Consider the following 27,162-nt stretch of genomic DNA (forward strand, 5'->3'; position numbering starts at 1 on the left):
ATCCTCTTTCTCTTGTCCTGCCGAGATTGTTTTTGTTGATCCATTTGTCGTTGTTGTTGCTGTTGTTATTGTTACTAGGGCCCGTGTTTTCTGATCAGCAATTGTTTTCTTTTGTATTTTATTTCTCTGCTGTTCTTGTTCTTGGTGTTCTTGTTTCTTCATTTGTCCACCATGTTGCTTTTGGTTTCCTTGTGGTTGTTGCTGTGCAAACCGTGATTGTTCCTTCTGCGGCTGCATGGTAGTTAATTTTCCTTGTTCTTGTTCTGGTTGTTGTTGTCTTCCAGATTGTTGTTGGTTTGCTTTATTTGATGTCTGTATTTCATTTGGGTCCTGTTTTGTTGTTGTTGTTGTTGATTTATCCTAGCTAGTGTTTGTCTGGCTATTATTTCCCCTTCTTGTGCTTCCTGGGTTATTCGGACATTTGTGAGGTGTGTGACCTGTCTGTTCGCATTTATTGCATTTCCGATGGTAGATACACCCTTTATACCATGTCTTTGCCAAAAAGCCGTGTAAAAAAGGGCTCGTTTTACCTCTGGTAGTTTGCTTCTTTCTACTTCCAAGATTCTCGTTCCATTGTTAATTGTCGTCATGGGGATGGTTTCTAGTCTTGACGATATTAATTTAATTTTCAGTTTCGACTCCAACTTCTCAACTGTAGCTTCCAATGGTATCTCTAGTGGTATATCTGAAATGTGTAGCTCTCGAGTTTGTTTTTTGATTTTGCGTAGGATTGGTGTGGGCTCTTTGATTATAGCTGTTACTCCCACAATATTGAAATCTCCATACGGTAGTATAGGCTGGGTTCCTTTTGGGCGTACGATATAGCCTTCGTCCCCTTTCCTGTTTATTGAGTAAACTCGTTGCAAACTTTCCGGAATCTGCACTTTAATTGCAACCATTACTGACGTTATCCCTGGAATCTTTTCTCTCGATATTTTGGTCATATCTATTACCTGTGCACCTTTCTTATATGTACATTCCAAGTAGGATTCTCCTTGTCTTTCTATCCGTCTTGTATGGAAGTATTTCTCCAGTTCTCTAACCGGCTTGTTTGCTCTGATAGTCGCCATTTTTTCTCGTGGATCCAGTGCTGCTAAAGCAGCGTGTTTAGTACTCATTCCTTGTAGTCTCTAGTTAGTTCATTTAGTAATAATCTGCTAGTTATCCGTTTGTAAGTTTCCTTATATTTGTAGCATAATTCTTTGGTGATTCTTAATCCATTTTATGTTTGCTCTGTAGGTGCCATTGCTACGAGTAAGGATTGCTCCCACTAACTTGCTTAGCGGCATTGTACTGTGCTGTGCTGTGCTGTACTGTACTTAAAATATATCGTGCTATGACATTTAAGTCATGTATCAGTCTCTGTCTTGGTATTGTATGTTACAATTGTAAATGCAACGATAGGTGCTCACTTCGTCCTCTCTACATTTACAAAACGGCTATCAGCACGAAAATTTGAAAATAAATCATTATTTACATCGCTGCAGTTGTTTCATATCATATTATAAATAAATGATGATTTCCTGTTACCAGTATAATAATATAGTGGGACATAATTAGGTGTAGGTAAAATTTTAGGTTTAAACATTAAATAATGTGTTTTATGTTTTACTGGATCAGGTAGAGTGTTCCGGATCTGGTAGAGTGTTCCGGATCTCAGGAGATTTCTAGTCTAGTATGTATTTGCCGGAAGAATTTTTTTTTCAAACTATTTTGTTTGTCCAACTAACGGACTTACAAAATCTTGGAGGTAAGTTGGAGAAGAATCATTTACGATTTTGTCAAATGTACATAGTTTATGAAATTTTCTTCCTTCCGATAATGAGATCCAATCGGTTTCTTGGTGAATATTGTTAATAGAAGCGCTACGGGAAAATCCAGTTAATTGTTCTCGCCTGAAGTTGTAGTCTTGCGAGTCTAAATAAATCATTTGCAGAGTAATTATTCCATATGATATCGATGGGCGAATATAGGATAGATGAATTCATTGTAACGTTTTCCGACCAAGACTATACTTAATGGACCTATTCATAGGTTTCGAAAAGCTACCAGAGTTAGTCAATGTCAGACCAAGGTGATAATGGCTATCAGAGTTAGTCAATGTCAGACCAAGGTGATAATTGCTACCAGAGTTAGTCAATGTCAGACCAAGGTGATAATAGCTACCAGAGTTAGTCGATGTCAGACCAAGGTGATAATGGCTACCAGAGTTAGTCAATGTCAGACCAAGGTGATAATGACGCTCAACAAAATGTTGAAGCTGACTTTGAAACCCATGCTCGGGAAAAAAAACTGGGTCTGGAGAAAAACATCGGTTTTTAAAGCAATACTTACTAGCCATTGTTCTATAGTTTTAATATCATACTTAAGCACATAATTGAATTCATTGGTATTAAATGAGGAATAAGGTAGTGAACTATCATCAGCAAAACGTCTTGTGACACTCATTAGACTATCAGCAATATCACTTATATATACATTCTTCCTGATGTTTACACTCTGTCTCTCTCGTATATGTTGTTCCTTTTCTTCTGTCATATATTCAATATCAGGGTCGGGGTCTATAGGAACTCTCTGGTGGTGTGTATCACCTTCCCATCAAATCTTTCCACAACATTTCACTTTCTCTAATCTATCCACTCCTAATTGCATATATTATTTCTACAAAATGAGCCACAGATGAAACAATCAAGAAGAGTCATCTAAAATGTCTGCCGTGGATATTATAAAAGCTACAAAGGCCACAGTGGAACAAGTGGCAGCGCCTAATTGATAAGGAGAAGCACCTGGTCCAGTTTGTAAGTTAGGCAAACTTACAAAAGTTTGAAAACAAGCAACTGCAGACACTCTCATGCGTTTGCCACAGACGATCAAGACAGTCAAAGAAGATGTTGATGATAGTGGAGAATCAGCAAAGGGTATCCGTGCATTTGATGTGTAGGTTAGACAGGCAGTTCCTAGGATACTAGACGTGCCACCCGAATAAAAGTCACAGATGTGAATACCGTCTCGATTCTTTAGCGAAACTCGACAGGCGATCTTTACAAATTCTGTACTCGTTGTATTCAACAGACCTTTCGACTGGAAAGAGCACATTTGAAAAATGCCATCAAAGACGCACAATAAATATATGGCGAGGGAATGTCCTAAGGTGGTATCCAAAGAGTTTATTGGAAAGAAACAAGTTCCGGCCAAACCTGTAGTGAGCAAACAATACAGGTCCGAGGTGCTCCGCGCAAAAATCTCATCAAATTCATCCCATGTTCAGCGTCACACCAAGTACAATGAATATCTCCAAGACCATGAGCGTGAATGCCACGAAATATCATCAAGTTACAGTTGTCACAGACCATTTTAGGAACATGTGCATATCGTTGATTCAAATGAATCTCATCGGTGTTTTTGTGTCGACCTCGTGAAATATTTGTGTAGTATTGACTTTATTATCAAGCGTTACATAATCATACACGACAGGATTGATTTTGTTTGCCTCCAGAGGGTCAATAGAAGATGCTTTGTCAATGATGGGAAAGAAATCGACGGAAGTTCCACTTCTCCTGGTAACACGACCGCTTCTCATAGATCTTTTATAACTTCGCGCTTTTTGACAATATTTTTAAACATCATTACACGGTTGATCATCAGCTGATGGTGCAATCACGTACAACCGCATAGGCGTTCAAGTTTGCGGCGGTGAAATCACGGCTGCATTAAACATTAACAAAGTTACCAGGGACACCATGGGATAAATTGGAATAAATACCATGGTGAATAATACATTCTAGTTACAATTCACGTGGGCCTAGTACGTGGCTAGATATTCGACTTGATTCTAGCACCTAACCAAAGCCTGGTGAGGAACATATCAACCGCGTCGATAATGCATGTAACAACATGACCTTGCTTTTAAAGTATCAAATGATATCCGTTCCCACCAAAGATCCGGCGTAGATCTCATCCGTGACTTGAATTTGATTACTCCAACAAAGGGGGAAAGAATCACAATATGGCCGCTAAAGAAGGTATGAAAGACAGGACTGCACTCGGTGGACAAGACACTATGGACAAATTTAATAGCACACTTATAGAACGGTATTAGGTCATCATTATCTGCAGGGTATTGTTGATGAGTGGTATCCGTAATGGGTTACATGACCTCTAGCTGTAGCAGCACTGACAAATGAAGCCACATCCACGACTGGATTTAAACCAGCCAATGCGATTTGACAAAAGACTGTCAACAGAGGCTCTACTCTGATCATAAAATGCTTTCAGAACTAGTACCGTTACAACCACTGATTATCACTGGCCGGATATAACGCCAATAAAAACTCCTATTCGAAACAGCGATTATCATTTTAAAAAAATGCGTTTATAACTGACATTGGTGCGACTCACGCTGGTATAGCTATGGAACTGGATCCATCAAACGGTTGATACGGTCAAAGATGTACATGTACCTCAAATTGGCCATATATTTCGAGAGTCCATCCCAATCCTGCACTGGTGTATTTTTGTAGCGTTTTGAGAATCTTTTCAATGCCTCTGCCAGTTTCATCCCTGATGGCGCTGTCGTTCTTGCGGTTCAAGATTACTCAGGCACCTTTCTGAATCCACGGTGTAGTAGTTTTAAATCCGTCGTTGTCTAGTGGGATAACCAGATACGCTAAAAACAATGTGAGCTTTAACATCAGTGTGATCAAAGTTTTTAACACCACACACATTCCAGAAATCGTATTTATTAATAGGCGCATAGCGTCTTTGCCTGGTTTGTAAGAGGATGGGATAATTGTCACGTGATTTTTAATTCACTTCTACGTTTTTGAAATTTGAACTCAGGTACATGTAATTGCTGTGTTTATGCATGAACATACTCATCCGCTTCAATAGCAATAGCAGATCCAAGAGGACGATGACGGTTTCCTTGTACCGACCTAATATCACAATGAGGTCAGATTTTGCTGCACCTCTTGGTATTCGGATAATATGTTAACGTGAAATCCTTTTAGTGATATTATCGTTGTTGTATTAGAAACTCCTGCTGTTGTTGGTGCAGGGGCAACCGGCGGAGGTGGTGGATTCAGTATAATGATGAGTCTCAGTAATTCAAGTATGTCATCCTTTCTCATACGACTTGATATATATTCCATGCTGCCTTGCGACCTGTTTCAGCTATGGTACGTTAGACATGATGATAGAAGGGCCTATAATTAAGAAATACGTCAATGACTTATTTTAATTGTTGTATTTTATTAACACCAGAAACTGAAATAACTTCAGTCATAGTTATTATTTATTTTGTTTCTGTTTTATTGTTTTTTGTAACTGTTTGTGCAGCTGCGTGTGTTGGTGCAGCCACATATGTTTATGGGGTCGGCTTTGTGTATTGGTTTGTTTTGCGCTGATAGTATTCACTAGCAGATCCACAGGCTCAGCAAAGTTGATTATATCACCTGACTTCAGTGCCACACTTAAGACATGGCCGGGCGCCCCGGTCCATGATTTATGACCATCGTATGTGTTTTACAGTATTCGTAATGACATGTTCTGCTGCAGAGTTCGTATTTTCCAAGGCACTTATTAGGTGACTATGACACAGTTCGTTATATACATACATGCAAGCGCTTATCTAATTGGTAAAAACACGGTTCAGGTGTGCCCGTCTACGCTTTGTCATCTCATTCTCTGCATTAGATTGAATACTGATTTTAAAGATCGGTGGATAGTGACTCGCAGAGTCCATTACGTGACTATGGTAACTCGAAATTTGAAATTAGGTTTGCTCAGATAAAGAACTCGTTATATTCAGTATCATAAGAATCAATTGCAAGCATGAATAAATTAAATTCCAGTGCCTCATTAGCCCAAATGAGCTCCAATGACCCATCAGGACAAAATATTCAGACATCCTGAGATAGACTACGCTATGTGCGTTGGAATTCGATGACATCGAATTTCTTAGGTAGCGTCTTAAAATTGCTGTCGTTTTTTGCGTTGCTGTCCTTCTACGTCGTTATAATAATTTCCTTATAACCTCTGAAGAGTAGCGAGTTCGGATGCCATACCAATATTATTTATTTAATTAGTCCGCTCTTGGATATCCTGATGATTACAGCTAGAAGAAGTCTCACTAATATCATCAACAAGTTCAGACTCATTGGGCGAAAGTAGTGAATGGGGCCACTATAGGGACAATGGGACTTACCATTAAAAACACCCCTGGGCCACTATAGGGACTATGTAAATTTAACATGGGGAAAATTGCTGGGCCACTATAGGGACAAAGGAATTTAACATGGGAATAGATTTTGGGCTTGCCTAGGGACAATGGGAATTTAACATGGGGAATAGAGTTTGGGCTTGTCTAGGGACAATGAGAATTTAACATGGGGAATAGAGTTTGGGCCTGTCTAGGGACCAGGGGAATTGAATATGGGGAATAGATCGTGGGCCTGTCTAGGGACAATGGGAAATTTAACATTACGAAAACCCCTGGGCCACTTTAGCGTCAATGGGAAATTAGCATGGGGAATAGAGTTTGGGTCTGTTGAGCGACAAAATGGAACAGGGTCGGGACCCTATTTTAATAAGGTCCCGACCTGAGGGGTCTATGGAAAGGGAACAGGGGAGAGGGATAGAACACACACACACACACACACACACACATTTTAAATAAAAAAGGGGTAGGCAATTGAAAGTCGATCTCTTTTCGAGAAATGTGGGTGGCCCTGAAAAGGGCCTTTGGTTTTCTTCTTCTAATTTCTTCTATTTCTCCACCAGCTTCTTATTTTCTGTCCTACACTTTTTCTCTTCTTTTCTTTCTTTTCTTCCTCCTTTTTCTTCTTTTTCTCATCTTTCTGCTTCTCCACCTCTTCTTTCTTCCTCTTCTCATTTTCTTCTTCTTTTTCAATTTTTTCGTTCCATTCTCTCATCCTTATCCTTTCCTCTTCATCCTCCTTCTCCTCCTTTATTTCTTTCATCAGAGCATTGATCATGTCCTTTACTTTTCTTAAATTGTTGATCTCCATCTTCACTCGATGGGGACTATAAGAATAGTGATCCTCGTTTAGCCTAACTAACATTTGCTCCATCATACCCAAATTGTCCAGGACGTCTTGCAATGTTTTCATTTTATCAAGTTGGTTTGAAGCCATCTTCTTTTTTATTCTCTGTAGAATGGTTTGAACGACGAATACTGTGGGTTCTTATACGAAAAGCGCGGACGTGATGGAAAACATCCCCCTAAAGCCCAAAAGTTATATTACCTAGATCATCACTTAAAACGTGCGGACGTGAAGGAAAATATCCCCTACTTTTCTCATTTCATATGATCTACTATCCACATAAGTGAAGCAGCTATTAACAAACCCCAAATCTACTATCCACGCACGCAAAGCATTATAATGAAACCCAATAATCTACTATCCACACAAACGTACGTGAGCGCTTACACACACACACACACACACATACACACACAAGGAAAAAAGAGTCAGTGTTTATATTCACACTACTCTACATACACACACTGGCAAATCGACTACTATTTCTTTTCTAAAGGTTTGGGTAGCCCTGAAAAGGGCTGTTTGTTTTTAACTCCAGATGCACCTATCTAATGCTGGCACCTTCCTGGCCTGGCACCACACAAACATCTTCTTCCCCAGTCTCTTTTCACTCTTTTTTGGGGGAGAGCAGAGGCGGGATAAGTGGCTTCAGAATCCCAATTTTCTGTTTCTTTGGATTCTGAAATTTCCTCTCTCCTTTTCCTCCTCTTCTTTTTTTCTTCTTTCCTCCTCCTCTTTCATCCTTCCCTCTTAGACAATGGCCTCCGCGGCCAGTTCATTTAGTATGCGCCTGGCATATTCCAGGTGCATCTGGAGTTCTAGAAGCTTTACAATTCTGGTGTTCATTCTCTTGATCAATCAACAAGGGTAGCTAGACTGCCGAGCGATTTTCAATTTATACTAAAAGCGCGGACGTGATGGAAAACATCCCCTAAAACAAAATTGATCTTACCTAGATCATGACCAAACAACGCGCGGACTTAAAAGAAACACTCACTGACTTTTTCTACTACCCATCACTATTCTAAAAAATTTTATTAAACAAATAATATACTATCCACATACGCAAAGCAATCCAATCAAACCCCAAATCTACTCTCCCCACACCTCAAACAGCAAAAAACATGATCTTAATCTACTATCCACACAAACGTACGTGAGCACTTACAAACACACAATCCTATACACAAACACATACACTCACACCACAAAAGAGTCAGTGTTTATATTCACAATATTCTACCTACACACATTGGCAAATCGATTACTATTTCTTTTCTAGAGTATTGGGTAGCCCTGAAAAGGGCTGTTTTTTTGTTTCCTATGGCAATCATTTAGTTTCTAAGAATGCGATGTCCTCTGACGATAGACTTTCTTGCGGTAGGTCTGCTTCTTCGGAAAGAGAAGAAGAATTCTTTGGTGTCGATACGACAATCGACAAAGCCTCTGTCAGGTTCAGGTTGCTGTTGTTGCTGCTGTTGCTGCTCTCTCTGCTGTTTCTGAAGTCTGTACTTCTCTGTCCATTCTTCTTTCTCCCTGTTCACTTCTGCTCTGAAGAGCTCTTCTATCAGGTCTTCAGTGACTTTTAACATTCTCACATTCTCTATCTCTTCTGGCTTCGGTATCAGACTGTGTCTGACCCTGTGCAAATTCACGTAGGCTTCGTTTAGCTTAGCTAGTTTGGAGCACATCTTCGTAGGAGGATGAGTCGACAATGAATGGTTAGACTGGAGGCTACCCCGGTTTTTAAAGTCAAAGCGCGGACGTGAAGGAAAACATCCCTCCACGGTTTTCGAGCCGGAACGTTCAATGAGTGCCATGAGAAGGATAGTAAGAAGTCAAAGAACATGAATCAAAATTCTTATAGCGAAACAAAAGACAAAGGCATTTTTTTCAAAACACAACATTTTTTTATTCAAAATCACTTAACACTAACAAACAACTCTAATATTTTTTAACAATAACTCAACAATATAACATCAAACATTTTTTCAATTAACACTCTACTTTAAACAGGGCTGACAACGTTGTGAATGAAATTGTGATTTCCACTGTTGGAAGTCATTAGGCCATTGATGGACACTACGTTTCCTAGCTTGAGACAAAAGATAAGCATAATGGTCACAAAACCATTAACCTACTTTCACATCATTTCTAGAAGAAGAACGAGGATCAAAATGAGTCACTAAATGTTCTAAGGAATAGCCCAGGCTGCGATGATGCAGAAAACACACACAATATTGTCCACACACCAAGGAATCTGTGCCTTGTAATTTCACATTATTGAATCGGGTGGTCTGAGCATTTCTTTTCATAAAGTCGATGATATCGTCTTCTAAAGGGGACATTCCGTACGAATCGAAATATTCCACACATCCTTCTTGAGGAAAGTAAACGGCTACCCAGTGGGTTCCTGGGAGATGACTGTCGTCCGTGTTGATCACATAAGCTAGATGGTCTTGAGGTTTGCGATGAGGGAGTTCATCTTTAGCACAGACGACAGGATTCCAAGAAGCCGTATACGAACTGTGGTTCAAAAGGTAATAAGTTCCCAGGTATCCATTGATTTGTGTGGTTTTCTTCTTCACAGGTAATGATAAGTGACCAATTCGATCCTGACTTTTTGCTTGAAAATGTCTGACAAGTAAAAGGCGTTTAGCTTCGTCTCCCCACTCTGATTCAGGAGAGCTTCGATACGATGGATCTCTTGAGTGGTTAATGGTGGACAAGAATGTTCACGCAAGTCTTTATACCGCTGATGCAACACGACTTCGTCCGAGATGAGACTCCAAGCTTCGTCCAGATACTCGTTCAATTTTTCTTCTTCACTCAGCATTAGGCTTTTATCGTGTTGAATTTGACTGGGATGATCGTTATGACATCAATAGCAATCTTTCTTGACCAATTCCGTCAGTTTTTCGACCAAGTGTTTGGCAAAACAGGAGATTAAATGGGCTTCTTGTTCTGGCCATCTTGACTTCATCATGATCACTTCTTCGTCTTTGTCTTGAGATTCTTCTTCCCCGGTCTCCTCACATTCCATCTTCAAAATTTCTCCACTAGGCAAAGAGGATAACAGTCTTCCATGGCTTCTAATAGTCTAGAATGACTCCTCTCAAACTGTTGATTTCTAGGGTATTGTCAAATTCTGCATACAGGAGGACGTTCACTGTGTGATCTGGAGGTGGATTTGCAAACTGAAGTTCCACACGAATCTGACCAGATTTTATAGGGTGGAGATGTCCCTTGTCGCTGCCTTGGTCTGGAGTGAAATCAAAACCCCACAAAGCATAGCCTCCTGCATAATCGTCGTACGAAATACCGTGACTGGTGCTGGTTCCTAACTGTCCGGTGGCTTCGTACAGGGACAAGTACGATCTCAAATAATTCTTCGCGACACCAAAGTTGGGCTCAAAGGGTCGGGTACACAAGGTCATGCCGTCGCGACTGACTTCGATCTTGGACACATTGTAATGTTGAAACTCAAAAGGATTTTGATCGTGGGTTCCGTTGAAGGCTGAATTCCTGATGATACCAACAATCAAACGTTTGGGTAACTGTCCTTGGAACAGATGATCTTCGATCATGGATCGCTGTCCAGCAGGAATAGTGAAAGTTTTCACTTCCACACGTCGGATCGGATACTTGGCGGTCGTTCTGCTCAACGTCTGACTGTTGTCGTTTCCCACTTTGGATAACACTTCCACGCGTCGTACGTAGAGTCTGGCTTCTTGGATTCTGCTTTTGTAATCGTCAGTATCAGCCATTAAATGGAAAGCGGTACTGCTACGATTCAGTCTCAGTATGGATAAGTATCCATGCTGCTCCTGACCAGTTTGTTATTCAAGTACAAGTCCACTTCGCTGAACAAGGAATGCATGAAATTGTTGACAGGAGCTACTCTAGCATCGCCTCCTGGATTGGTGTTGTCCGTTTTGATCACTTTGACTTTCAAGTACAGGTAACTGCTATTCAGATCGATGTAATCTTCGGGCTGTCCTTTGATTTCAAACTCGATAGGAGCGGAATCCGTCAAAGAAGAGACGGGATGAAATTCCACCCATTGGGATTCTTGCATCGTCATTATGGTGGGGGGCATGGCAAACAGATCCAGTTCCGACTTGGAACAAGCGCAAGACTCTCGGTGCATCATTTTTTTTTTTCTTTCTCAATAATCGAAAACGTCTAAGTCTCGAACGGTTCTTCTTTTCTTTGCCTTTCTAGCTTCAGACCTGTGAAGTCTGGTGAAAGGGTTTTTACTTCGTCGTCTCTTTCTGCCTTGTCCTTACTGAATGCCTGACTCGGTAGCGTGCAGGGCATTTATAGGTGTGTCTCGTCGGCCCAAAAGGTCTTTACCCGTTTGCAGCAAGACATTTTTGCCTGCCCTCATGAAGGCTTCTTTAGGATTTTGTTTGTCGATGATGACATTTTGGAGAAATTCTTTGCCTTGTGTCAGTGCCGCATCTTTCAAGGCGTGCAATCCGCGTGTCACCATCGGTTTCAACACCGGGGCCACCGAACGAATGGCCGATTTTAACATATCTCCTAAACCGTGTCCTCGCTGTCGAGCAACCCCTCGGTACACTGGATACATGACTTACGAGTCGTGAGAGAACCGTTTTCGAAAATGGAGTTTCACCGTGACTTTTCCTTTGGTGAATGAAATATTTTGTCCCAGATCTCCTTTTATAGCAATGTTGACCGTGTCTAAATACGACTTGCTGACAGGCAAATAGTGAGGATGTACAAATTCGCGGTGAACGTGGTAAGTGTTTCCACCTTCCTCCTCAGCGGCCGTAGCAGAATCCACTTTGAAAGGAATGACACGCAGTAACGGTACGGAGGTGTGTCCCACCACGTTATACTCCACCACATCGGAGTACACAAACATCAAATTCAGTCCTTGGTTCAGTTCTACCGGGGCACGAAATAACTTGCTCAAAGACTTGTTGTCGTAAACGATTGGTAATTCGTTTTTCTTGGGCATGGCGTTTCTCATGTCCATGTCTCCGCCCAACATGTCAAACAATTCAGGACAAAATAAAATGGACAGGATTTTACTCCCGTCAAATTTCATCAAGAAGCGACGAGCTGCTTTGTGGTATTCCATGGTGACACTTTTTTTGACACTTTCCAAAGCTTTCAGAAACACGACATTAAACCTGGAGGCTATGGTGCTCACCAAATGTTGACCACTAAAATAATAGCCTGGGGGAACGAACAAGTGTTAGGTGGTGTACTTTTGATTTTTTGTGCCAGGGGTTTTCTTGTCATATTTGCCATGGGTATCCAAGTACTGTTGCAATTGTTCGTCATGAACTTCCACATGAAAAAAAAGTTTGATTGGGAAGGACATTGAGGACTTGGGTCGGGTGAATGATTTCTACTAAAGCCACTTCCCAATGGGATTTGTGATCTAATGCGATGGTCTGAGGTAATTTGGCCGTGTAACAGCACAACGTGTTCTTGGGAAACACCTCCATGGAACTGTTACTGGGTAAGGTTAAGTGAAATTGGTTTTGGTGACTCATAATTCCAGAGTTCTGTGGCTGTCCGAGGGGTTACTGGACGTCAGAGGCGTGTCTCCGCCCAAAATAGGGTTGTTGTTGTTATTGGAGTGGTGACTGACACTGGCACTGGACACAAGGTTCCCCAGGTTCCCGTTGGAAGAGAATTTCAGGGAGGGATTGGGAAGCAGGTAACCGATGCAACTGCTCAATAAAATGGTCCACAATTGTTTGTCTCCTTGTTGAAAACTCAAATTGGCGATGGCTGCTCCGATGACACAATACACCACGAAGATTTGGCAGAAAAAGACGATTTGCGTTTTAGGTACACGTTCCCCACACCACACCCACAAGGGTTGCTTTTGTAAATCTTGCAGAGAAGAACCAGGTGAAGGAGTGGTTGACGTAGCTGCGTCTGTGTTAAAGGGCATGATGGTCACTTCTTTTTATAGTCGATGACTTGCGAAGCGTCGATCCAAGAATCAAAACTGGGTGGATATCCTTTCCAATGTACTTTGACTTCTTTGACACGTCGTTTGCCCACTTTACGGGTTCTGCGTTCGAGAATGCTTTCGATGTCGTACACGTCGTCTTCTTTTTTGGTGACACGTTGTAACTCAGGTAAGTAAAACGTTCCTTTGAGCACTTCTCCGTTCATGTCTTCCAATTTATAGACGGCAGGATGACGGCCATGCACTCGTTCAGTGACACGAAACAATTCGGTCGTCCAGTTAGGTAAGTAACCTTTGTCGAAAGTGCGTTTGGTTTTGCCAATGCGTACCCAATCTCCTACGGTCAACACTCCACTTTTCTCGGGGGCAGCCCTCGTCGGGGACGTACCAAACAGGCGCTCAAACACCAGCACTTCGTTCTCGGGAGTCACTTCTTGCGGGGCACGTCCGATGCTTCGATGGTAAGATTGGTTGTACGCTTGCACCAGGTGCGGTAAGATGTCGACGTACTTCAGAGTGTGGTGATGCGTAAAATATTTCCACATACGTTCTTTCAAAGTGTGTTGAAAACGTTCCACGATGCTGGCTTTGGTTTCGGGATTTTCGGTGGTAAAAAAATGAATGTCACGTTTCTTTAATTCTTTTTCGAAAGCTTGGTTCAAAATTCGTTCCCTTTGTCCGTTTGCCATCGAAGCGGGTGACGACCGCTTTGTTTCAACACTCGTTGCAGGGCTCGCACTAACTCGCTGCTCGATTTGGAAGTCAAGGGTACGACCCAGGCAAATTTGGAAAAGACGTCGATGACACAAAACAAATATTTGTAGCCACGATTGTAGCTGGCCAAATGAGAGACATCTGCTAAATCGGCTTGCCATTGATGATCGATGCCTTCCACTCGGGTGCGACTTCTGGCAAACTTGCGTCGAATAGGTTTGTGTAAAGTGTAGGTAGCTTCTTCTTGTAACCATCGTTGCACGTGAGGTAAACGGAGACTTGTCAGTTGCATTTTGGCAGCACGATACAATTTTTGAACTCCTGCGTAACCTGCAGGGTGCGAGGGTTCGTAGTAAATGCTGGCTAACACTTTTTCCATTTTGTGTTTGTGTGTTAATAAGGCACCCACTCTTGGAAGATGCTACTCTTTTTCTCTTGGGGTACTTTCTTGGATTGCAATGCTTTGTGTGTGCAACCAGCAATAGGTGTCGCAGAGGAGGATGTCGGAACAGGGGATATCGGTTCTTGTTTCACTTCTGTCTTCACTTCTATCTTCACTTTCTTTTTCTTTTGTGATGAAGAAGGGGTGGCCATCATCTTTTTAATCCATCCAATTCTGGAGGTAGGTGGTGTTGTTAACTTGCGTACTTTTTCTGGTGAAGTTTGAATCCCTTCCTCTTTTTCTCCTTTTTCTGTCTTGGTCACTGGTAGTGGTGGTACTGGTACTGGTGATGGTGCTGGACTTTTCATCAAGGTCTTAAAATCTTTCAGAGTGGGTAGAGCTGTTTCGTCTAAAGCTTTCTGGTGAAAGAGTTGTAGTCGTTGCAAGAGTTGACCGTACTTTTGCGATTTTTCTGTTTCGGACAAATCTTGGCGATCCATCAAGGACTGCAATTCGTGTTGTAACTGGGACATTTCGCTCAAATGGCGATTAGGAGGTAAATGCGGGGTGCGTTGTTCTTGCCACCGATGGTATTCCATCCATCGTTTGTAAGGCACTAAAGCTAGTTTTCGTCCTTTCATGGGGTTGTCAAAGGTCGATTCTGAGATCTTGGGACTTCCGAGGGCCTTTTTATCTTGCTCCCATCAGTCCTCCCAACATGGTTCCCAAGACTCCTTTCAGCAATGGGCCTAACAAGAGAGGTAAAATGCCTCCACGTTGGACCAACATCTTCTTCTTTTGACGAAGGCGGATTTTCTTTTGAACCATTTGGGGAGAACGTGACGATGTTTGCCTAAGCATTGTTTCTGGTGTTTGGACAAAGGGATCGTACCTTTCAAGACGTTCAAACAACATTCGCACACGGTATCGATGACCTCTTTGGAAGCTGATTGAATGAGTTTTTTTCGTATTGGTGGAGAAGCTTTGGACAGGACAGATAACATGTCCCCATGTTTGACTAAACGTGGTGGCAGTCCTTTCCTTTTCTTTCCTTGGGGTTGTTTAGAAGAGGGATGTTTTCTGGAGGGTGACATCTTCAGGAGCACCAAAACACTGATACCCCGACTTGGTCACACACCTTTTTTTATACTGGAACGCGTCGCCACTGATTGTCTTTACGTCGTATCAACTTCAGGACAGGCATGACACGTCGTGCAGGGGTACGCAACGGACTAAATCGAGCTAGTTCTTGCTTGGACAAATCCAGTAAACTTTGTAACATGCCCGATCTTTCTTGGACTTTGATTTTGGGAGAAGGTACTTTGTGAGCAGCGGCCACTGCCACTAAATTGGAGGGTCCTGCCACTGGGGAAGTTCTTGGGGTCATCAACGGAGAAGTTCTTGGTGTGATCAACGTCTCCAAGTACTCTTCAGTTCTTGGTGTCATCAACGGAGAAGTGGATGAACGTGAGGCTGCCGGAGACGGAGTCACCGCCGTGACAGGTCGTGGTTTGCGAGTGTAAAGGTTGCGTCCTGGCCAAAGTGCCTCTCTTGCGACTAGTATTCTTCTGTGGACTTTTCTTTTTCTGGGGACTTTTTCTCTGTTTCTTTTTCTGGGGGCTTCTTTTCTTTTTCCGGGGTGGTGTCTGGTAAGAGGAGGGTCCCGCCACTGGAGAAGTTCTCCTTGGGGACCTGGTCTTTTTCTTCTTCTTGGGGCTTCGTTTGACTTTTTTCTTGGGGAGAACTTTGGGGGCATTAGGATCCCATCTTAAGAGAAAGCGAATGATGACCCCTCCTAGAGATCACTCCCTCCAGGTTTCAAAATGATTTGTTTTTTGGTTTGAGTGTCGATGCGGGGATCGGCCAGTTGGGTCAAAGCGACTTTGTTTCGATCAAAAAAGCGTTTGGTTTGATGAGGAATCTGAATGATCCCTTGGAGTAATTGACGTGCCGTCACCGTGAACCATCGTAAGACTTCTTTGAGACTAGCTTCTAAGACACGAGCTCGTGTTTGTTGATTTTTTTCTCGACTGATGCAATACAAGGCACGAATCAATTTGACGGGAAGATGCGACTGAAGGGACGTGATGTTCAAAATGTGTGTGAGACAGACGAAAAGGGTCTGAGGTTTTTATAGACTTTTTTGTGGAATGAAGTTAAGTCGAGGACGGAGACGTGTACAGGACAGTCCCTCCGTCTTGGCACCAGTGGTGACACAAGTGGGTACGAAATCGCAAATCATCGGGGGTCGTAGGTTTCAAATCGACGAGTAAATAGGCGTGTGGCGTTTGAGTGGCATCGTCGTACGCCTGAGTCAGCCAAGGCGTTCCTAACTGTTTGGCTAAGACTTGCACTTGCGATTTATCTCGAGGGCTTTTAAACAAGACCACGTAATGCGCATTGAGACTGATGGTGCGATGGGCTTTACTTTGTTGAAACAAATTTTGGGTGATGTAAACGACACTGGCATTACGGTGATGCCCTTTGCGCGTGAACCACAGTTTAATTTCTTCTTCGTCTTCTCCTAACATGTCGTCGAAAATGACCAAATGGGTTTGACGGGAGTCAGAGACGATTCCGTCGTCTTCTTTAGGAATACCTTCCACAAACACGATGGAATCGCCTTGACTTTCTCGCAAGAGGCTGTACGCCGACTGCCACTCTTTGTAACACCACACGATGCGTTGAGGTGGACGATCGATCAAATGATGTTTATGTTCGATCAAGCGTTTGACGAATTCGGTTTTGCCTGAATCGCTAGGTCCAGCAATGAGCATGTTAAAGGGATGGCGAAGATACAAAGCCTCCCAACTGGCACGATCTAAGTGTTCGTCGATGACTTTGACAGTGGAGGAAGAGGGAGCAGAGACAGCAGAGGTAGTCATAGTGTGAGGAATGTTACTTGTGACACGAAAACAAACAAGACGAGAGTTTATATACTTTTTTCAGGACACGTTTATTGAATGTTTTAAACATGAATACGAAAGACAAAAATACATAAAAGCCAAAGGCTTAAGTACAACGATAAAAGGCACATGATAACCATCAACGCGGAATAAACACAATTGTCTGTACAACATGTTTTGGGTAATATTCTGACCAGTTCTATGGGGGGTAAGGTCACACAAGTGTCCTCCCGAAAGGGTCTTTCAGGGATGTGCACGACAGTCCTGTCCTGGGTGACGGGTTCTTCCGGTACTGTCACTAAAACAGGTTGAAAAGTCGCAAGGCTCACAATCGCATTCCACTTCAGAAGCCCCACACTTGAATTGTGCCTTTCTAAACTTGTTTTGTGTTTCTCTGAAAGTATTCATCTTGTTCGCTTGGTCTTGGTAGTCACAATGAACTATCGATCTTGCCTATGGTTCCTTTTTATATACAGACCAATACCGACGTGTCCATACGGTAAGGTCAAATGATTGGGAAGTCGCACTCGCTTCTGGTAGACTTTTTCCAAGGGTCCACTGACGATGTGGTGAGTGGGTAAACGTACAATCTTGTTCGGTTGATAGGTGGTCACTTTAAAGTATTCATCTTCTCCAGATTGCAAGGCTTCTTTCAATACCTCAAAGTTGACCACACGACTTGTACGATAGTTCAGAGTCAATCCTTTCACTTTACACGTGGTGTGCACTTCTCCTTGTGGGTCCCGGTATTCGTAGCCGTAATTTTTTGGACCGCCACTGACGAAACTTAGAATCTTGTCGTCGGGATGCTCGTCTGTCCAGGCTCCTAAACGGTCTCCTTCGATGTCAGGGTGCTGTTGACTCGGGTGATGGATGTAAATGCAACTGTCCGTGTCAAAGTACAGGACGCGTTCCCCTAACAGTTCTAAAGCTTCGTACAATTTTAAGCGAGCATGAGCTGTCACGTAAGCCGCAATGATGACATTTCCAAAGGGGTCGTCTTGTACAAAGCCCAGATCTTCTTCGTAATTGACCAAGATCAAATTCTCTCGAACGACGTCCACGTGTTTCATGAATTGGGTTTTGTCGTGAATCATCTGGAAATAGCGGGAAGGTTCTGTCAAATATTCCGTCTTGGGTAAACACGGTCGTTGTGCCATTTTACCCCACAAACAATTTAACATCACTATGGCAAACGATCGCCTGCCTTCGTTTTTCTCGATGTGATCTAAAGTAATGCCTTCTTGTTCCCAGTATTTCTCTTTCAATGTCTTTTGGTCTTCGGGAGTGTGACACCAGGAAGGATAGCCGCTGGCTTCTTGCTTCAGTTTCAAAAAGGCATCCACGTAGTCTGCGAAAATGCCTTTCTGCGTGGGGTCACCTTTGTGGTATTGTTGTGTCTTGGGAAAGTGACAAATTTCGTACACTTCTAACAGTTGGTATCCCATGTCCAGAGCTTTGAACAATTCTACGCTGACCCACGTCCCCGTCAAGGCGCGTTCTTCCTGGGTGTGCTGGTAAGGTTGATGTTGGTTGCTCGTTTCGGCACAAGTACGGCACAAAGGAAACATCAGTTTGCCTTGACAATGGTGAGGTAAGACGGGATGGTACAAGTCCGTGGGAGGCAAAACTTTGCACTTGATCAAGCCTTCGTATTGTCGAATGTTTTTCAGGTCGATGTGTTCCGTGAACAAATGCAGGTGCCCTGCAGGAAAGCGACAATATTTGCACACGTAGGGACACAGCGAACACACGTCCAAGTATTTGATCTCTTCTCCTTTCTCTTCGTCAGCTTGGTACATCAAACAGGTGGCGTTGGTCCTTCCTCCGTACAAACTATCCCTCGGGTTCAGCGGGTCCATGAACTGGTAACTTTCCACGAGGCGTTTAAATTCGGGATCGGTTTTCAAACGGTGATCGTACTCGTGTTCCCACATTTCCACCACTTGGTATCCTTCCTGTTCTAACTTTAGGCGTCGCTGACAAGTGGCCTGGTACAAGTCTTCCATGGTTCGTTGTAAATACTGATTTTTAGTGCCACGGTCAGGGTAACAGACGGGACATCCGTGAAATAAGCAACCGTTAAACTCGTACACGATCTTGGGGTTTTCTAAGTGCCAGCCATCGACCGAATGCGTTCCGATGGTCTTTTCGCCTCCTGCGTTGCGGGCATGCTGAATCCATTTGTCTTCCTTGTCGCACAAGTAACGTAACCAGCGTAGGGCTTTGACCGAGTATTGACGTTTGACATAGTTGGTCGTTTGAGGACTGATGACAGCCACGGTGTTTTCAGGCATGAATCGTTGCCGGTACACTAAGGAACACGCTTTGGCAATGGTGCAAGCTTCTTTCAAAGGATCGACCCCTCCGTGTTCCATGAACAGTAATCGAAATTTTCCACAGCAGCGTCGTAAAATGTCCACGTTGGAACGACAATACTTTAACATTTCTTCCTGAAAGTCGAAAGGATCCGAGGCGTGAGCCTGGTACCAAGCGTAGAAAGCTTCTCGTTGTTCGGTACGCACGTTGTCAGGGTCGTAATAGTGAGCCTCAGGTAAATGGTAGAAAGGCATGTTGATTGGCTTCCGTATTGAAAACGTGTGGAAAGTGCCCATTAGCCATTTCTGTCATTCCAAACGTTTTAGGCATTCGGCTCAAAGGCATGGCCAATTAACTCATCGAATCTTTAAACTGTACTTGTCCCACTTGCATGAAAATGATTTTGGCTCCGTTCAAAGTCTTTTTAGGACCCTCGGTGCCTTGTTCCGTACAGTATCTCAAAAGAAACTGTCCATCGTATCCGGAGAAATTGTGAGCCATCACTGTGGCATGACGATGACAATCTCCGTAACGTTCGATATCCTCTTTGCTCCACGTCTTGTCGATGGGGTCAAAGACCCATTGGGCAAAATCGGCTAGCGTGTTCGGTCCCCGAAAGATTTTTTTCTCGTCCTCCAGGAATCTTGCTGCAGTGAGGGCAATGACTGAAGATAGGTTCTTGAATGCACTTCTCGCACGCTCGATGAGCCACGCAGAAATTAGGAACCTGAATACCGGTCTCTTGCATACATTCGAAATCAAAAAAGATGAAATTGCCTTTCTTCTTGTGACCGTCCTCTTTCTCTGGTGGGTATTGGTATTTTTGCACGTAGCATTGGTGTTCCAAGTCCACGATGTGGTGACAAATGTGACATTTTTTCTTTCCTGAACATACGTATGCCTTGGCACTGTTGGTACGTATGCCTTGTCCACACGTAGGGCACAATCTCAGCAGTTGACAAGCGCATTTCTGCTGTGAACCTTGCGTCCTCAAATGTTGTTGGTAACAGGTAGGGCTGACAAACGTGCGCAGACAAGTTGAACAATGCGCTGGTCCTTCGTTCAGACAGGGTGGAGAGGCCAAACATCATGAGCATTTCGATCCGCAATGCTTGTATTGCTCTCGATTGTTATAGCCATAGTCACATTTCTCACAGTAATATCTGTATCCCAGGAATCCGGTGATACTGGTAATGGTGTCGAACTGGTCATCGTGATGATAGACGTGAATGTATTTTCCATCCTTAAAGTCTTTCCCTCGAAACAACAGAGGTCCGCGCACTTCTTGAGGGTGCACTTTCAAGGTGTATCGTGGAGCTAGGGCATCTTGCAATTTTTGCATTTCAGGAATGCCGCAGGGTGTGTCTTTGGACAGGCCGGCTTGTTGCAACAGGAGTCCTGCTTCATATCGTTGTTTGGCTCGGTTCGATTTTCGAATGTTCTCCCAGTCTCTTTTCCATTCTGCCGTGTCGTTCTTATTGGCATAGGTTCGTCCCACCACGATGGCCCTGGCTAAACACATCTGGTCTTGAGGGTTGTGAATTCGGACGAGACTCTTTTTGGTGCTGCGAAGCTCGTCCACCAATAACATCTTTTTGCGTCCAGTCCCTTGAGGAGGAGAGACGTGGGTCATGTCCAGTGTGGCTTTTCCATCGGTGATGTCAAACTGGTCATTGGATTGTTGTACGTGTTGAATTTTGTCCATGACTTTGGAAGGGGTCAATTCTGCAGGGCTGCTAAACTCGATCCAAACAGGGGATTTCAAACCGTCGTGTTGTATGGAGAGTCTCAAGCGATCGTCTTCTTTGGGTTGACATTGACGCTTGAGTGTGGTGAGCAAAGAATCCCACATCTCGGTGATAAACCCTTCTGCTTTCTCCAAGGGTGTGTGTCTTGTCCTTTCACTATTCATTTCACTCTCAAACCGAGCACAACGATGGAAGAGACTACCCAGATGGAACGTTTCGTCAGAGCTTTGCGAGGGGTCATTAGAAAATTCTCTTCAGACCAGCCTACGGACTACTCTCCTTCCTTTCGAGATAAAAGTCAGGATACTTGCTATATCTGTCAGAAGAAAGGGCATTGGTCTTCAGAATGTCCAGACCGTCAAAAAAGAAAAAAAAACAGGGGCTAAAAAAGACAAAAGTCAAGATACCTGTTATTATTGTAAAGAAAAAGGACATTGGTCTCCAGATTGCCCAAAAAAGAAACAAGAGGAGTCAGAAGAAAAGAAGGATTCTTCAGAAGAAGAGAGGGATTCTTCGAAAGAAGAGAGGGATTCTTCAGAGGAAGAAGAGGAAGAAAGAAGACAATTCTATTTAAAAGAGGCAAAGAAACAGGAGAAGAAAAGAAGAAGGGAAGAAAATGAGGAAAAAACGGTGAAGAAATTCAAAAAACAGAGAGACTAATCAAGGAGAAAGAAGAAGTCAATGAACTTTTAATTAAAGTGTTCTGTTGTGAATTGTGAATTGGATTGTAACTATGGAGAAAAGAATACATTAATGATATAAGGTAAGTGTCTTTGAGTTTTGATTTTAAAATAAGAAGCTACACTCACGCACTCATACACAGACACGTACTATAAGGGTAAAATGGGTGGGGTTTATTTTTGAGTTATTGGCAAATTGAAATTGTATTTCTTTTCGAGAAATGTGGGTGGCCCTGTAAAGGGCCTTTTTCTTTATGGTGTAGGAGTGAGTTTAACCAATCAACTTTAACTGCCTTAAGCCTTTACCACGGCCAAGGCCTACTTCTGATGATTGGGTTGAAATCACTAAGGGTGGTACGATAGGCTTAGTCACAGGGTTGGCGTGTTTAGCTCGGGAAGGTCGTATTCTCTTCGGTCTGATAAAGAAGTCTGATAAATTTGTTTCAGACTTCTTAACTCCACTAAAATGTCTAACAGTACCGTGACCGTTTGATTTTCACACCCTTGTTTCTTTGCTGCTTCTTCTTGTTGTTGTTTTTTTCTTACCTCTTCTTCTTGCTGTTGTTGCTGTAGGAGAAAAGCTTGTTCCGCTTCCTTTTGCTGTTGTATAAATTTCTCCAATTCTTCTTTCTGTCTCTGTCTAAAATTCTCCACGTGCGGTAATGAAGGAGACGAAGGTTCCGGAACAAATTCTTGCGAGGTAAGAAAATCCATAAAATCCCAATGTACCTCTTCTGAAAGTAAGTCCGGGTTCCCTTGTGTAGTCTCCACTGCTGGTGCACCCCAATGGATCGTTTTCTGAGTTTCCGTCATGTTGAATCACTGTCTCGCATCGACTGACTGCACACAGGCGGTAGCGAATCTATATAGACCACGTGACGTCACAGACTGTTCTCTTCGGATTGGATGCGAGCTGACTGAATTTTGTAACGCGTGTTTGGATTGGTCAACATTGATTTACCTGTTCTCGTCGCCTCAGCATGTGGACTGACGTTGAATCTTCCACCCTTGTGTCAACAATGATGTTCAGGACGGACATACCGATGTATGTCCGATCCGAATGGACAGTTGTCCATAGGACCGCCAGCAACCTATGGATACGTAGGATTTACGTGGAGAGGCAAGGATGCCTCAAAAGAGTCCTGATTTACGGTCCTACAGTGAGACGAAGCCTAAGGACAAGAAGAAGTCACAGATGCCCTTCATGTTAAGGGCATATATAAACCCAAAGGCCCTTTTCAGGGCCACCCACATTTCTCGAAAAGAGATCGACTTTCAATTGCCTACCCCGTTTTTATTTAATGTGTGTGTGTGTGTGTGTGTGTGTGTGTGTGTTCTATCCCTCTCCCCTGTTCCCTTTCCATAGACCCCTCAGGTCGGGACCTTATTAAAATAGGGTCCCGACCTTGTTCCATTTTGTCGCTCAACAGACCCAAACTCTATTCCCCTTGTTAATTTCCCATTGACGCTAAAGTGGCCCAGGGGTTTTCGTAATGTTAAATTTCCCATTGTCCCTAGACAGTCCCACGATCTATTCCCCATGTTCAATTCCCCTTGTCCCTAGACAATCCCAAACTCTATTCCCCTGTTCAATTCCCCTTGTCCCTAGAGTGGCACGACAATATCGCCCATGTTAAATTTACATAGTCCCTAGACAGGCCCAAACTCTATTCCCCATGTTAAATTCTCATTGTCCCTAGACAAGCCCAAACTCTATTCCCCATGTTAAATTCCCATTGTCCCTAGACAAGCCCAAAATCTATTTCCATGTTAAATTCCCTTGTCCCTATAGTGGCCCAGCAATTTTCCCCATGTTAAATTTACATAGTCCCTATAGTGGCCCAGGGGTGTTTCTAATGGTAAATCCCATTGTCCCTATAGTGGCCCCATTCACTACTGGCGAATTATTCCTCTTTGGCGGGCGTAATTTTTCATGCATAATAAACTGCAGATTCTTTAAAATTTATTTTCTTCATAGATCTTCCCAAGTTTATTTCGTTCCATTTCTAAGGTCACTCCCAAGTTAATCAACTTATCAGTGCGTTTCGATTATGTTTCTAAGAACGCATATGATATCTTTGGACCTATGTATAATGCATTCAGTCGATAAAGTGAACTCAGTTTATCCGTTACACCTCTGATACATTCCTTTAAAATATTTTGAGAATCAATCCGATTGTTTGCCACGTATTATACCATGGCTAGGTATTTAATAAAAGAAAACTCCTTCGTCCAATCAGTGATCGTTTAAATTATCGCTTTGAATTTATTGGCACGCAACTAAGTATATGCATGGACGAAGGAATGAGTAAGATGATCAGGTCGAAGAAGGAATGAGTAAGATTGACAAATTCAACTGAGATGGCGCTCTAAAGTTTCGTATTTTGCATAGAATTTATAAAGAAAAAGAATTTCTCCGGCTTTCCTTACTGGTTATACTGGCTATTTGAAAAGGACCTTGGACCTTGCATATCTTAGGTATAGTTCAAATAACCTTTAATTCCCTTTATTTTGGTGTATGATGGATGGGCGTAATATGGTTATAGAAAATACAGCTTGGCCTTACTCCAGATATGTACTTTTCAAAAACGTGCTAGCTCCATTTGGTCATTTTCACTTCCTGAACTTTAGAGGTAAATTGTATAAAAAAGAGCCGATAGCTTTTCTACATTTTATATATTTGGTAATTCATTCATTGCAATTTCAGAAGCTGGTATTGTTTGGTCTGACCAAATTCATTTTCCTTATTTTAACAGCTGCTATGGATAGTGTACGTTAGACTAGTTAAAACAAACTTCACCTTACATATGTCACTCTTTCAAAAGTTTATAATAAAGAGAACATATGTATTATTATAGTATGATTTAATTTTGATTGTGTGGCTGAAACTTTTAAGTCGTAAGCATAAAACAGTCTTATTTAACAATTCTCCTGTATTTCACCCTACAGAAAAGTATTTATTAGTGTCAGAGTCTCAAACAAGTCCAGCCCCCCCCCTCCCCCATGATAAAAAGTGAGTTATGCTGAAAGACAGGAACATAAAACTAGCCAGAATTATTCATGAGATGTCAACAATAAAGTTTTCAGTTTGAAAAGGGATGGAACAGATGAGGTTAACAAAGGTCGAAGGTCAAAGTGTAATCTGACATCAATATGGCGGCTACGGCAGCTACATTGAAAATCTTGTTAACGGTACTCGATAGATAAGTCAGACTGATATGTGGTTTTCGGCTGGAGATATCTTGTTAACAGTACTCGATAGACAAGTCATACTGATATGTGATTTTCAGCTGGAGACTGATATGTGATTTCAGCTGGAGATATCTTGTTGCCTATCTGACCTTAAATATCATCTTCATAACGGTCATTTTGAAAATCTTGTTATTGGAAGGCCATACTGACGTGTGGTTTTCACCAAAAAGACCACACTTGGTCCTGTATGAAAATGTTATTGATCTCACAGCCATTCGTGTCATCATTACTTCTGCTGAATGGATGGTCGTATTAAAATAGGACGTTCACCAAAAGATGTTTAATGATGTTTAGTTCGTGAGAAAAGAAAATGGTGCTGATGTTAATTCTGTATGGCTGTCACTACACTTATATTACAAAATATCAAAGAACATTTCAACCCTTAGCGGATTAAAAGAATGGGACTTTCTGGAAATTACTTTCTGCTACTAGAGTTCCAGTCTCATCGACTGACACTTGATTTCCTGTTTCCTTCCGTTTATGTCCGCAAATGTGCCTCATATAGTATGTGGTTTTGTTTGTTTGTTTTTTTCTTCTTCAGGCCTCCATTAACAGCGTCGAGAATCCTACAAAGGAAGTTCTGAAACACCAAGCTACAACAAGGATGAACTGGGCGTGGGATTTTTATCGGGCGCTTAAAAACAGGAACTATGTACAATATTGGGTCATTCTACGTTGTGTTATATTTATCCCAACCTCTGTATTCCGAGTTTGTTTTGTTACACGTTTATTCACATACGTTACCGTTACTCTGACAGCAAAAACAAGAGCTTAAAAAGGTGAAGTTAGCACAGTATTTTATGTTGTAATATTAACGTTCTTGTATATAAACAGCCGTATGTCTTTGTAATACACAAATATTGATATTTCTTTTCTAGCGATGGAAATACATGTCCTGCAATCTGTCATACTGGTCTCATATACCAAGATACCAAGACCATATATCCTATTGGTTTCGACATGCATTTTTCAACGGCATACATACGTTGCGTTGCAGTTGCAAAAATACGGATGGATGATACAAGAGTGAATCGCTTGCATACTTTATATTCAGAATGTATTTACAAATTTAAACATATTCATTGATTGAATGTTACGACATGGAAATAATACTAAAAATTATAGATAACTTTATTTTAATGCCACCTTACTAATTTCTTTCAAGATTTCCCATTAATCAGGATTGTATTCCTCACACAAAGAAGACAAAATTATGTGTCAATCTTTATGAACTTAAACAGCATACATAGATTGAAGAAGAAAAGGAAAGAACAATGTCTGACCAAAATTGTTGTATATTGCTAATTCTCACATTAACTACATGCCAAAGATATAGTCGTTGTATTCTAACCGTGAAGTGCATCACGTAAACACCCTAATGCTAAAAGACTGAAAAGAGAATATCTTACTTTTCAAATGGTTTTGAAAAGGAATGAATTGTATTTCAATATTTCTAGTTGTCAGAAAAGTGTATTTTTGCAGACATCGCATCAGACAATTAACTTGTTTATTTATTTATTTATTTATACACCTAACTGTGGACCGTTTACCCAGACTGCCACTGAATACTACGCAGATGAAACAGGGGCTATATTGTTGATTAATATAAGATACATAATTAGCTGTGGACGCTGTAGTCCCCGACTGCCGTCGCAAGGTATTCAGGCAACTCGTTATTAAAAGAAGAGGGGGAAAAAACCCAGCAACAAATATCAAACTTGGAGTCAGTTTTGCTGGCGCATTATGCGAGGTAAAATATATATCTTCGCCAATCGCAGTTGTGCGCAAATTGTAAATATGTAAATACGGTAATCACTTTTGAAATGGTTTTTTGCTTTCTCTGGCACCTATCTAAAGACTAATAAGTAACAGTGAGGAATAATCCTATAGCACCAGCAAAACAAAACTTTTTCAGATTAACTTTTTTTTTTAAATTAAAAAGACAATCCTGTTATGGAAAAGGGTGAACCAAGGGGAGTAAATCTTACTGGAATAGATTTATAAGGATTTTCTTATAAAACCAGTATGTTATAAGGGCAACACAAGAATGCATAGTCTAAGATAGCTGAGAAACACTCTCGCTCCAATAAAACAAAAACACGCAGTTCTTCATGTCGTCGCGGTGCATGATGGGTTAA

The 27,162-nt window shown here is 42.0% G+C and overlaps 1 long non-coding RNA gene across 1 annotated transcript; it reads left to right on the forward strand.

Annotated features, from left to right (window-relative positions):
* Positions 1-1,676: 1,676 nt before the first annotated feature.
* Positions 1,677-26,164, forward strand: LOC149781790 (uncharacterized). The gene is made up of 2 exons (XR_016414528.1): positions 1,677-1,750; positions 25,566-26,164. It is a non-coding gene; the product is annotated as an uncharacterized LOC149781790 (long non-coding RNA).
* The last annotated feature ends 998 nt before the right edge of the window (positions 26,165-27,162 follow it).

The sequence above is a fragment of the Sinohyriopsis cumingii genome, chromosome 15 (assembly GCF_028554795.1).
Source record: "Sinohyriopsis cumingii isolate HCF-2022 chromosome 15, ASM2855479v2, whole genome shotgun sequence".
Taxonomy (NCBI): Eukaryota; Metazoa; Mollusca; class Bivalvia; order Unionida; family Unionidae; genus Sinohyriopsis; species Sinohyriopsis cumingii.